The 13,576-nt window shown below is 44.5% G+C and overlaps 1 protein-coding gene across 1 annotated transcript in view; it reads left to right on the top strand.

The window, feature by feature from the left end:
• The window catches only part of Gle1 (nucleoporin GLE1), a 68,040-nt gene that overhangs the window by 1,134 nt on the left and 53,330 nt on the right, over positions 1-13,576 (top strand). The window lies entirely within an intron of this gene.

The raw sequence follows: 13,576 nt of genomic DNA, 5'->3' as shown, positions 1-13,576 counted from the left end.
TTTTAAAAAAGCAACCCATCATGTTTCAGCATTTTATCACAGACCCACAGTTCCAAGAGAAGACGTTCCTGATATGTAATCCGTGCTTACCCACAGTAGGCTTAGGCAAGCGAAATCTGATCAGGAGTTCCTCTCACATGAAAGTGTTAACTTGAACAAAGAACCTAGAAAAAAAGTCAAAGTAGGTAACAACATTCATCAGAACAAATTTTGGTACCTAAATTTATGAGCATGAGTTTCATACTAACCTTGTTAAGGAAATTTAAGATCACATGATAAAAACTCCAAACTTGAGTAATAGCTTAAAGTAAAACATACTGAAAACTTGGGTTGGCGGCTGCAAACCAAAAATAAGTAGCATTCACTCATTAGAAAGATAGGAAATACATATATCACAACTTAAGTAATTTAACGTAGATTACCAGGTAATTCTTGGTCGTGGGCCTTTGCCCTTCTTGGAACCATTCTCCACTTAGCCTAACCTAACCTAGGGTGCCATGAGAGCTAGGTAAAATTCTGTCGTGCATCTTAACCTAACCCATGCTTCCATAACCTAATCTAACTTAGGTGGTCAAGAGCTTATTTGGCCTGGAACCCCCTCCCCCAACCTCATCTGACTTGGAGCGCTATAAAAATCATAGTCATATATGCAATACTCCCCCTTTTGACCTACCACCCTAACCTGCCCTAGAGCACCATAAATCATAAAAGTGAAATACTGTACAGAACTATAGTTTATGTTTCAACCCAATCTTACACATTGGGTCATGACTGCAAAAGCAGCATCCCCTGCCAATGTAGGGAATATGCATGTAGCACAGTCTTACATTCAGGTTGTGATATACACTGCTAGAAGGCACACATTTTCTTTTGACTCATTTCCAGTTCCAGTAATTGACTATTTTTTTAGTTAAGGTTGCTTTTGTGGAGGAGAATTTTATCAGTGGAAGAATTTATCTTACATTCAGATGGGTAAAGAGATGTTTGACATGTGTAATAATTCGTGTTATATCACTTAAGATATCTGTTAGCCTAACACTTCTTACACATGAGGTAGCCATTGATGAACTGAAGGAACTTTTGTAAAAGATGGCTGAAATCTGGGTAATTTACCATAAGAAATTATGAAATTTTAATTGATTAATGGGTTAACAATGTGGGTAATTATTACATTAATAAAAAAACTCCCATAAGTGCTTGTGAATAGCAAATATACAGCAAGTACCAGTCACCTCTCAGTGTCCAAGAACTTGAAATGGAACACCTTTAAAGCAATAATAATTGGCTTAGAAAACAATGCAAACCTTCACGTCTAATGGTAAATATACGACTTACTGTTCACCTGTCCCCTATACTCCCTATGGAAAAAAATGCCAACATGGCCATCATTCAACCATTTATTTTATTAAACTCATTAAAGTGAGTGTTGGTAGTAATCATTTAACATTGTATTTCCGATAAATATTTACAATAACACCGTTTCTTGTAAAACTGGTGAAATGGAGTAGGCCAACTTTTAAACTAATGGAGAGTTGAGATACAGCAAAAGTGGCATTTTATGTAGGTGACTTACCAAGCAATTACATAACTATGAGCTTCCTCCCTACAGCTGCCTAAAAATTCAAAATTTGCAGTAGCACTAGCATTTGTTACGGTGTAGGCACATGCCCCGCCCACTATCGGGGACTGTGAGGAACAACTAGGCAGAAAGCTTCAATTCATTTTCCACCAGCTCCTGAGTAACATCAGTGGTGTTTTGGCAGCCTACTTCATCGTTTTTTGGATAGTTTCCCGGAGTCTTGGTGAAGTACTCTGTTTTCATACTAGCGATCGGAGATGAGTTATCCTTGACTGACTTAGTTAAACTTAGGAATGTCTGACTCTAGCTCTTTGAGTATTATGCTTTGCACTGAAGGATGCAAGACTAGGTTAGCGAAGTCTTGCTATGACTCTCACAAAGTGTGTAAAGTGTAGAGGGCAAATTTGTGATGGGAAAACTACTTTTTTAGAATATAGAGATTGGAACGATAAACCGTGGAAAGTTTTTTGGTCTCATCAAGACAAAGTGGATAAAGACAGGAAGAGAAAGGCAGCTATTAGGGCTGGAAATAAAGCCAACTGAGATCCTGTAGAAGTAGCAGATCTTGTAGAAGGTATTTCTGTCTTTTCTCCCAAGATTCCTGTATCGTCTTCTATTCTTAGCCCCGCTACTTTTATTCCATGTACTCCTGTTCCAGGTTCCCGAGCTCCCAATCGTAACACCATTGCCAGTCTCAAATCAAAGTTTTATATAAGTAACTTACCCAGTAATTACTTAGCTAAGAGTTTCTACTCGAATGGCAGCTTAAATTTTGAAATTTTCGGTAGCGATTTTTTTGTTTTTGTTTTGTGTAGGTAACAAGACCCCTCCCACTTTTGGGTTAAGAGAGAGGAACAACTAAGCCAGCAGACCAATTTGTTTCTGCCGCTGGTATCGTCCACACATCGTATTGACTAAGCAGCTTGGTACTGACAATTGTTTTTTCTTCCCATCCTGTGAAGTATTCTTTGTATGGTAGCCTTTCGGCATTGTTTTTTCTTGATTGGATTTTTGTTACTGATTATGACTTTTAGCTAGTTAGTATGTCAGATACTAGCTCTTCCAGTTTCTGGTATTGCAGCAAAGGCTGCAATACCCGGTTGATGAAAATTACCTATGACTCTCATACCCTGTGCGCAAATTGCAGAGGGCAAGTTTGTACCATTGATTTGACATGCGACGAATGCAGGGATTGGGACAGATGTAAATGGAAGACCTTGACTTCTCATTTGAATAAATTAGAGAGAGATCACAAGAGGAAGGCAGCCGCTAAAGCCGGCGAGAAATTAGACAACTCCTAAATCTAATGATGTGGTTATTCCTGCTGTATCTCCTATCATTCCTGTTTCCCCTGTATCAGTAAATACTCTTAGACCACCTACTTCTGCTTCTAATTTTCACACTTCCAAGCCTGATTGCTTCACCAGCATGGAAAATAAATTTGAACAGAGAGTTAATATGGTGATAGGTATAGTGGCCCAATTAGGGGCATCGATGCATGTCCTTATGGGTAAGTTTGATAAGAAAAGTGAAAGTGAAGTGTTAGTGGAGGAGGTGGCTGTTTGTCCCGCTGATTCTCCTAGGCATCGGTCACTGCCATACTCCCCTGAACCAGGGAGGAGGCATACCATTAGCCCAAGGGAGGTCAGTGGGGTCTGTTGCATCCCAGGTTGCGTCTAGAGACAACCGCTGGAAAGTTGTCTCGGACGCGCATCAGCTCTCGTCTAGTTCGGGAGATTCTTTGCTGTACCGTAGCTGCCAATGGCGTTTTCCCGACGAGTCATGTACCTTGAAGAGGCGTTCTTCTTCCAAAGATCTAGCCCCTCGACTTCCCAGCAAAAGGTTGAGGGAGCCTCCTCTTAGTCCTCAAACCTCTTGCAGTGTGTGGGATACCCCTTAACATTTCTCCTCTCCTGAACGCCAGGAACAAGCTTTTAGTCACTGCTTTTCGTCTAAGAAGAGTCTTCTTTCTGATTTCAAACGCCCCGCTTCTAGTGTACAATGAAGTTCTTCGTCTAAGCGTCCAGTAGTGGCCAAGCGCCGTATATTACCTGAACTCCTGCCTTCAACTAATCGCCCTGAATCAGCTAAGCTTTCTGCAGCACTCAAGCTTCCTGAAGCGGCTGAGCTGCCTGAAGCACCCGAACTGCCTGAAGCGCCCGAACGCCCTATAGTGCCTGATTTCCCTGATGCTTCCACTCGCTTTAGAGCCCCAACTCGTCATAGGGCATCATCTCCTCCGCCTGCCACCAGTGCCTCAGGGGTTTTGATGTCGGCTTCTAAGCTACAAGTGCCAGCTTCGTCCAGTTCAGCAACGAATTGTCAATCTGTCAAGTTTGGATCCAGCTTTAGCTCCGTTTCAGCGCACATTGGATAACATTCTGCAACTTCTTCATGGACCATCCACTGCTAAAACACCTCCATCGATGCTCCCTTGTCTCTGGTTTCGTCTGAAGAAGAGGATTTCGATCAAGATTCTCCAACGACTCCTTACGCGTCACTTCTGAAGTTTTTACTTCAGAATTTCTCAGAATTCTTCTCGCCTGCAACTCCTTCGTCCCCAGCTTCGTCTTTCATGGTGAGTAGTCAGCCTTCGGACACTGCTGGACTACCCAGGTTGGTTTTCTCGTCCTCATCCAAGAAGGCCTTTAGTGAAGTGGAGAACTGGTTTTCCAAGAAGAGGGAACAGGGGAAGGCTTGCTTTAATGTCCCTCCTCGTCTTTCTAGGTCTCGCTATATGTCTTATGCTACTGGAGAAGCTCCTTCCCTGGGAGTAGCTGCCTCCTCCAAGGGGGACTTCTCTGGTCTCATTGATGCAGGCTGTAGATCTGCACTACAATCAGTGAAGGTCTTCTTTTCGGCACAAGAAATGGCCCACCTCCTGAAAAGTCTTTTTAAGACTTTGAAGTTTTAAGTTTATGGACTGGTGTTCAGGTGCCCTCGCCAAGAAAGTTCAAGAGCCATTGCTTCCACCTGATTACTCATCGGAACTTCTGGGTTTTCTCTCTTGCACTGACAAAACAGTCAGGGACAGTTTGCTTCGTTATACACAATGGGCGTGCTCAAGAAGAGGAAACTTTGTGTTTCCTTTACATCTAAAGTCAGCGCTTTTATTTTCTTCGCTGGACAAACATCATCTTTTCCCACAGACAACTAGCCTTCATAAGAAGTCCACCCAGGATCTTCTGACACAGTCGATGTAGCTACAGAGGGATTGGTCTGCAATACCCACCAGGACTTCCTCTCCTCTGCTGTCTAGGCCCTTTCGGGGGGGCAGACAGAGATCTCAATCTAGGCCCAGAGGATCAGTTAGGTTCACACCCTGAGCCATCAAGAAGTCATCAACTAAACCTTCAACCCACAAGTGAGACCTCAGTCCTCCATGCCCCTGTGGGTGCGAGGCTCCTTCTCTTCTGGGAGCGATGGAGTTCGAGAGGGGCGGACCAGTGGGTAGTCAGAGTACTCAAGGAGAGTTATTCTATCCCCTTCAGGGAGAGGCCTTCCTTGTCCAACACTTCTGTTGCCTTGATGGCTTACTCCAAAGGATCGGAGAGGCATTCGGCCCTCTCAGAGGAGGTTTCCTCTCTTATCAGCAAGGTCATAGAATTAGTCAGGAACTCTGAGTCAATGAGGTTTTACAATCGACTCTTCATAGTGCCCAAGTCTTCAGGGGGATGGAGCCGGTGCTAGATGTGAGTGCTTTGAATGCTTTCATAGAGAAGACAAAATTCAAAATGGAAACAACACAATTGGTTCTTGCTTCCATCTGTCAAGGGCATTGGATGATCTCCCTAGGCATGCAGGACGCATATTTTCATATTCCTATTCACGAGGATTCAAGGAAATACCTCAGGTTTGTCTTCAGGAACCAAGTTTATCAATTCTGAGCTCTTTGTTTCGGCCTCTCGACTGCCCCACAAGTTTTCATGAGAGTACTCGCTCCCCTAGCAGGTTGGCTACATCTAGCAGGGGTAAAGATCCTACTTTATTGAGATGACTAGCTACTTTGTTCTCCCACAAAGGATCAATGCATGGAGGACTTACAGAAGACGATTCACATGACTCAAGAATTAGAACTTTTATTGAACCTCTAGAAATCTCAACTAATTCTCACTCAGAATTCTCTATTTGGGGGTTTGATAGACTGTCGGAGTTTTCAGGCTTCGCCGTCCCCCAAGAGAGTGGAGGACTGTTTAAGGAGGGTGGACTTGTTTCTCACCCTTCATTCATGTATAGCAACTCAGTGGATGAGTCTTTTAGGCACACTAGCTTCATTGGAACAGTTTGTAAGGCTGGGGAGACTGCACATGAGGCACTACAGTTATACCTGAGAGCCTGCTGGGATCGGAAGGTACATCAAGATCTTCATTCCTTTCCTGTCACAGCAAAAATAATGGAGGACTTGCGGTGGTCGAAGTCAGAAGAAAGATTGTTGGAGGGGAAATCTCTTCTCCCAGTGAACCCCGACCTACACTTGTTCTCCGTGTCGGATCTGGGTTGGGGAGCTCTCCTTGGGAATCGAGAAATCTTGGGAATTTGGTCCCCAAAGGAGAAACAGCTCCACATCAACCTACGAGAATTAAAAGCGGTTCACCTGGGTCTCAGTTATTTTGCAACAGAAGTCTGCAACAAGACAATTGCAGTGCATGCAGACAACACCACAACCTTGGCCTTCATAACACATTAAGGGGGAACGCACTCATTCTCCCTGTATGAGATAGCAAGAGTTCTGTTGTGCTGGGCAAACCAGGACCAAACCCAATTAGTCACAAGGTTTATCCAAGGCAAATGCAATGTCCTGGCAGACAAAACTAAGCCACCGGAATCAAATCCTTCCAACAGAATGGTCGTTAGACAATCGGATGTGCTCCAACCTTTGGAGATACCTCCGTTCTGCTCCCCTGTTCCGGACCCTCTCGCATGTGCATAAGATGCGATGATTCAAGATTGGTTGAATCTGAACCTTTACGCTTTTCCACCCTTTGGAATGATAAGGGAAGTTCTTAAGAAGTTCTGCTCACACAGCAATGTAAGGAGGATGACTCTGGTGTCCCCCTTCTGGCCACAGAAGGAATGGTTCCCAGACCCTCTGGATCTCCTCATAGACTTTCCAAGGCTTCCTGCTATTTCAGGTCTTCTCAGACAACCGAACTGCAGGATTTTCCATCAAGGCCTGTCCACTCTGGCCCTGACAGGCTTTTGACTGTCAGTAGACTTGTCCGAGTGAAAGGTTTTTCGCAGTCGGCAGCGGAAGCCATTGCCAAATGTAGACGTGTCTCTTCCACCAAGTTCTGCCAGGCAGAGTGGAAGTTTTTTAGGACCTGGTGCAGAAGAAATGGAGTTTCATCTTCTCAGACATCTATCCCTCAAGTAGCAGATTTTCTCTTTTTCTTGAGGACTTCTCTAGGAAGGTCTCTTTCCACCATAAAAGACTACAGAGCAATGCTCAGCTCTGTTTTCTGTGACATAGGCCTCAACATTTCTGCTAATCAGGATGTTTCAGACCTAATTAAGTCATTCAACACCACCAGATCTAGATAGGAGGAGAATTTCACTTGGAATCTAGATGTGGCACTTAAGTGGTTATCAAGTGAGCTCTTCAAACCCATGCATTCTTCCTCTCTGAGGGATTTAACTAAGAAGACTATTTTTCTAGTACTGCTGGCCACTGCGAAGAAAGTAAGTGAAATTCAAGCGATTAACAGAAGGATCGGCAAAGAACGAGAACCCTTCACACCCTCAGTCTCGTTCCTTCACCATTAAGAGCCTTTCTGATATTTTAGGCACAGAAGAGGAAGAAAGAGTGCTTTGCCTGAGGAGAGCCCTCAGGTACTACCTGCACCGAACCAAGAAAATTAGAGGACAGTTTTGTAATTTTTGGTGCTCAGTCAAAAATTCCTCTAGACCTTTATCTAAGAATGCCTTTTCCTTCTTTTTGAGGAATCTTATTATCGAATCTCACTCCCAAGTGGAGGAAAATGACTTGAAAGTCTTGAAAGTTAAAGCTCATGTTAGGGCAGTTGCTACATCAGTAGCTTTCAAGCACAATCTTTCCTTATCCTCCATTCTTCAAGCAACATATTGGAGAAGCAAGTCGGCATTTGCAGTGCACTATCTGAGGGACGCAGAAACTATTTATAAAAACTGCCGTACCCTAGGACCGATGTCTGTGGCTGGTGTAGTGATAGGTGAGGAAGTGTGGGAACTGCCCTTTCCTATGTGTTTAACTCTTCGCCTTGTTCATGGTGTCGAGTTCTGGGGAAGCATGGAGGGTACAACAGTGGAGTGCCCACCAGTTCTTTAGTGTCGGGTAGTGGTCATGTTAATTTTTATGGTGTAGGTGATTCTATTACTAGTTTTTATATAAGTAACTTATCAAGTAATTACATAGTTGCTATTAGTTTACTTTACTTGGCAGCTTGAATTAAAAATTTCGCGGGTAACACTTTGCACGTCTGTGTAGGTGACCAGTTCTGCCACTAGCAGGAATATTAGGAACAACTTTAGCAGATAACTTCAATCTGTTCCTGCCGTGCTCGGGTAAACTCTGAGTATGGCGGCAGCTGTATTCATTATTTTCCGGATATAATATCTGGATTTCGGTGGTGTATACATCCACTGGAACATGTATTAGTAACCTTCATGACATCTCAGGATGAGTTTTTTCCTTGTTTTTTGTTATTATTAAGTTGATTCATCAACAGAATTTTGTCTAAAAGTCTTTTGTTTACATCTAGGCTTGCGAGCTGCCGATAATAACTCGGCCCTAAGTAATCCTCATATGTGTTACGCCGTTCTTTTAGGCTGAATCTTTTGCATTATGTTTTGTTTATCGGGTCTAGATTACTTGCAAGCCTGCGGTATAATTTTGCCTTAAAATTAATTTTCGAATGGTGTTTTCTGGGCATAGACACTTGCAAGTCGCCAATTAATTGCTTTAAATGTAATTCTTCAATGTTTCGTCATTCTTTTAGGCTAATATAAGCAAAACGTTTTTTGCCTTGGCTACATGCATGCCTCTGATGTAAGTTTTGCCATAAAATGCAATTCTTGTGTCTTACGCAGGTTACTTGCAAGCCTTCAGTATAATTTTGCCTTAATATTAATTTTCAGATGGTGTTGTCTGGGCATAGGCACTCGCTAGCTGCCAATTATTTGGCTTAAAGTAATTCTTGAATGTTTCATCATTCTTTTAGGCTAATCCAGGCAAACTTATTTTTGCCTAGGCTACTTGCGAGCAGCCGATGCAGTTTTGCCCTAAAGTAATTCTTGTATCTTCGCCATTCCTTTAGTCCAAGTTTTACATCACTGGGGTTCACAGGGTGTAGACTGTTCGCAGGCCGTCGTTATATAATTACCGTGAAAGTAATTTATGGATGTTCCATCATTCCTTTAGGCTAAAGATTTGCATTTTATGTTTGTTTACTGAACCTGGTATACTTGCTAGCCATCAGTAAATAATATTACCTTAACCCTCACATTTTTGCTTGCAGAGAATTGAAAGTGCAAGGGCAGAAAGTAGTAAGGAGAGAAGGGTGCTTATTATGCAGCTCCTAGATTATATAGCAAGCTTCCTCTTGAGTTCAGGCAGTTGGAGGATCTAAAGTCTCAAAATGAACTTTAAACTTTTTGTTTATCAATGCTGTGATATGGAATATCATATCAAACAGTGAATGTGGAATATGCAGTGTGATGATGCATGTTCAGGGCAATACATCCGATGAATAAACTTTTAATTTGGTAATGGAGGCCCTGCAAGCACTTTAAATGTGGAGACCTAGATAAGTGTCAACAAGTAACAAGTTATAACAATACTTTATCATCGGCCGAGAATCGGTCCCAGTATTTGCTTCGTCAGTATATTGTGTAGAGTACTCACTTCGTCAGTACATTTATTAAGTTGGAACTTTTTTCTGGGAAGTTTCTCATGTCTCCTGTGCAAGGATAACACGCTAGGTTGATGTGCAGATCGTGAACGTTCCACACTTCCAGTACCCAGAAGCAGCCACTGGTGCCCATTTCAGCCTGACATCAGTTCATGCTACCAGCGCTAGATGGCGCTACCTCGTGCTCTGAGCAGCCAAAGGCTCCCAAAAGCACCTGAGCGTCCACAGGCGACTCCTACCATCTGGCGCCAACTCATGCTTTGTGCAGGCAAGGTGCCCCAAAGCGCCAAACGCCCAAATACGCCTAGGGGCGGTAACTGTAGCAGCCAGCCAGGCATGTACAAAGCTGACATGCTCTTTTTCTCTCCTTCTACTAGCCCTATGTGTTTAGCCACTTGCTTCCACGCCTGGCTCCCAAGCTTCCTTCCCATACCATCACCAGTCTTGTGTCTGGGTTAACAGAAAATTAACCTTGCAAAGTGAGTGTTGTGCAGCGGAGGAGGTGATTATCCAGCCCGCCGGTTCTCATAGACCTAAGTCATTGTCATACTCCCTAGGCCTGGGAGGAGTCATACTGAAAGTTCAATGGAGGCTGGTGGGAAGTCCCCCGGGTAGTTGCCAGCCCCTCTGCCTAACCTGTTGCACAGTCCCAGGTATCGACAGACAGCCACTGAAAAGGAGTCTTGGTGGATGTGTAGTGGAGAAGGTGGTTGCTCATCCTGCTGACTCTCCTAGATGAAGGTCCCTGTCAGACTCCCCTAAACCTGGGAGGAGGCATACTGGAAGCCCAAGGGAGGTCAGTGGGGTTTGCCCACAGGTAGTCGCCTCCTCCGACAAACCTGTAGCACATTCACAGGTATCAGCAAACAGCCACTGGAAATTCGTCTTCATGGATGTGTAGTGCTAGACAGCCACTGGAAAGGCATTGTGATAGATGTGTAGTATTATCATCTATCGTCAAATTGATGTCTTCCTGAGCACCTGGTGCCATCCTACTAGTGTCTGGCGCCAGTTCCTGTTCTCTCGGTGCCTATTCCTGGATGCCCGACACTAGTTCCCGGGCTCTCAGCGCTCTCTTTAGTACCTGGCGCCAACCTTCCCCAGTCTTGTGGACGCAAGGTGGAGGTCGGCTCTTAACTCTGCTAAGATTATGTTCATGTCTTCAGAATTAGACCGTCTAGTGAAAGATGTTTTTAAAGTCTTTGAAGTGTTCAGCTTCCTAGACTGGACAATCGGGGCATTGGCCAAGAAATTAGAAAACTGTAGTACACTTCAAGAGGACTTTGCTGCAGACTGATTGGGAGTACTCTTGTGCATGGATAAGGCCATTAGGGATGGCTACCTAGGGGGTTCTTAAGAAAAGGGAACTATGGTGTACCTTTACCTCCAAAGGTGCTACTCCCTCTCAAAGATCAGCTCTCATGTTTGCAACTTTAGATTGGTCAGCTTTATTCCCAAGAGCTGCAATAGAACAGATTGCTCCCAACATACAGAAGAAGTCGACACAGGGCCTTTTGTTGCAGTCAACAAGGCTTGCCAAGGAACCAACCCGTGGCACTTCGGTCTCGTTCAGCACAAGAACTGCTTCCCCGTTGCAACAGTAGCTCTTTTGAGGCAAAAGAACCAAATTTCATCCCTGCCTGCGCTCGAATCTGCGATCAGTCCAGCCAACCAAGAAGCCGTCCTCCAAACCGGCCTCTCGTGAGTGAGGCTCCGGTCCTCTGTGTCCCCTTAGGAGCCAGGCTTCTCCAGTTTTGGGACAGATGAGAAGTCAGGAATGCAAAACCTTAGGTAGTAAAAATCCTACAGGAGGGCTATGCAATCCCGTTCAGGGAAAAAACTTATGTCAGCTTACCAGCCTACGGAAGGCTCGGAGAGGTTTTTGGCCCTGAAGGAAGAAGTATCATCACTACTCAGGAAAAGAGCTGTGGAGTTGGTCGAAGACTTAAGCACAGAGGGGTTTTACAACCTTCTATTCGTCGTCCCCAAGGCGTTGGGAGGTTGGAGACCAGTCCTAGACGTCAGTGCATTGAACTTTTTGTGCAGACCACGAAGTTCAAAATGGAAATGAACTGTTTAGTCCTGTCAACCATTCATTAGGGAGATTGGATGGTAATGATCGACATGGAGGATGCGTACTTCCATGTCCCAGTATATCTGGACTCAAGGAAGTATCTGTAGTTCGTATTCCAGGGCAGGAACCTTCAGTTCAGGGTTCTATGCTTCGGCCTCTCTACAGCTCCACAAGTATTCACCTGTGTTCTTGCCCTTGTAGCAAAATGACTTTTCGGGCTTTTCCATCCCACAAAAGGATTCAAGACTGCCTGAAGAAAGTAAGAAAGTTCATATCTCACCCATCGTACACAGCCAACAAGTGGATGAGACTGCTGGGCACTCTCATCCATCGAGAAGTTCATGCCTTTAGGAACGTTACATACAAGAGTCCTATAATTCTTCCTAAAGGCCAGTTGGCAGAGGAAAACTCTCCCAGACTCCTTCGTGTTCCACATCACTCCCAAGATCAAGGAGGATCTTCAGTGGTGGCTTGCAGAGGAGAGGTTCTCAATAGGAAAGTCATTGCGCCCGCTGAACCCCGACCTAACATTGTACTCAGACATGTCGGATCTGGGTTGGGGGTTGCTTTTGAACGACATGGAAATACTGGGAAGTGGTCATCGGAAGAAAAGAAATTACATATAAGGGAATTGAAGGCAATTCTCTTGGCCTTTCAACATTTTGCGACAGAGACTTATGGCAAGACAATCACAGTCTACTCGGACAACACAACCGCATTGGCCTACATCAAAAATCAGGAAGGGATTCATTCCTTCTCCCTTTACGAAGTGGCCAAGGATCTTCTTCTCTGGGCAGAGATCAACCGTACCAGGATAATAACTCGCTTCATCCAGGGAAAGTTGAACGTTCTGGCAGACGAGTTAAGTCGCTGCAAACAGGTCCTTCCAATGGAATGGACACTGAATCCACAGATGTACACCAGCCTGTGGAAACAGTGTGGAAAACCGTTGGTAGACCTGTTTGCAACGTCAAGGAACCATCGCTTCCCCGTCTACTGTTCTCCAGCCCTGGCCCCTTGGGCATGGGCGACAGATGTCATGCTCCAGGACTGGTCAGACTTAGATGTCTACACCTCCCCACAGTTCAGCTTGGTGAGGGAAGTCCTAAACAAGTCCATAACCCACACCAACGTGTCCATGACGTTTGTAGCTCCGTTTTGGCCACAGAAGAAGTGGTTCCCGGACCTTCTCAGTCTCTTAATAGACTTTCAAAGACTTCTACCTCAGAAGAGAAGTCTTCTAAAGCAGCCTCACTTCCATCACATCCATCTAGGCTTATCTGCTCTATCTTACAGGCTTCAGGTTGTCAGGGAGCTTGTCAGAGCGAAGGGCTTTTCAAGAAAAGCTGCAGAAGCAATCACCAAATGCAGACATCAGTCTTCCGCTAATGTCTATCAGGTGAAGTAGACAATCTTTCGTGACTGGTGCTGAAGACACGGCGTATCATCTTCTGAAACCTCTGTAGCACAGATCGGTGATTTTTTAATATTTCCGAGGTCCTCTCAAGCCTTGGCCTTCTCTACAGTCAGAGGTTATAGATCTGTGCTAAACTCTGTGTTTAGACATAGAGGTCTAAAGTTGTCTGCTAATCAAGACATGAGTACAGTAATCTAATTAAGTCCCTGGATATTTCCAAGCAAGAGAAGTGTACTTCAGTTGCCTGGAATCTAGATGTCGTCCTCAAATGGCTCTCTGGCCCTACATTTGAGCCCCTTCATGCTTTATTGCTGAGAGATTTAACCAGAAAGACTCTTTTTAGTTGCTTTAGCTACAGCAAAGAGGATCAGTGAACTACACACCTTCAGTAAGCGAGCTGGTTTTTCGCAAGGAGATGCGGTCTGTTCTTTCACACTTGGATTCCTGGCAAAGAACGAAACCCTGTCCAACCCTTGGCCTCGTTTGTTTACGATCAAGAGCTTGTTAGATACCCTTGGACCAGCAGACCAGGAGAGAACTCTTTGCCCAGTTAGAGCTCTTAAGCACTACTGTACATGGATAGGACCAAAGGGATTGGAGGTCCCTCTCAGAATCTGTGG

The sequence above is a fragment of the Macrobrachium rosenbergii genome, chromosome 3, assembly GCF_040412425.1.
Source record: "Macrobrachium rosenbergii isolate ZJJX-2024 chromosome 3, ASM4041242v1, whole genome shotgun sequence".
Taxonomy (NCBI): domain Eukaryota; kingdom Metazoa; phylum Arthropoda; class Malacostraca; order Decapoda; family Palaemonidae; genus Macrobrachium; species Macrobrachium rosenbergii.
Note: the sequence above shows the minus strand (reverse complement) of the source record. Positions and strands in the feature narration are given on the sequence as shown.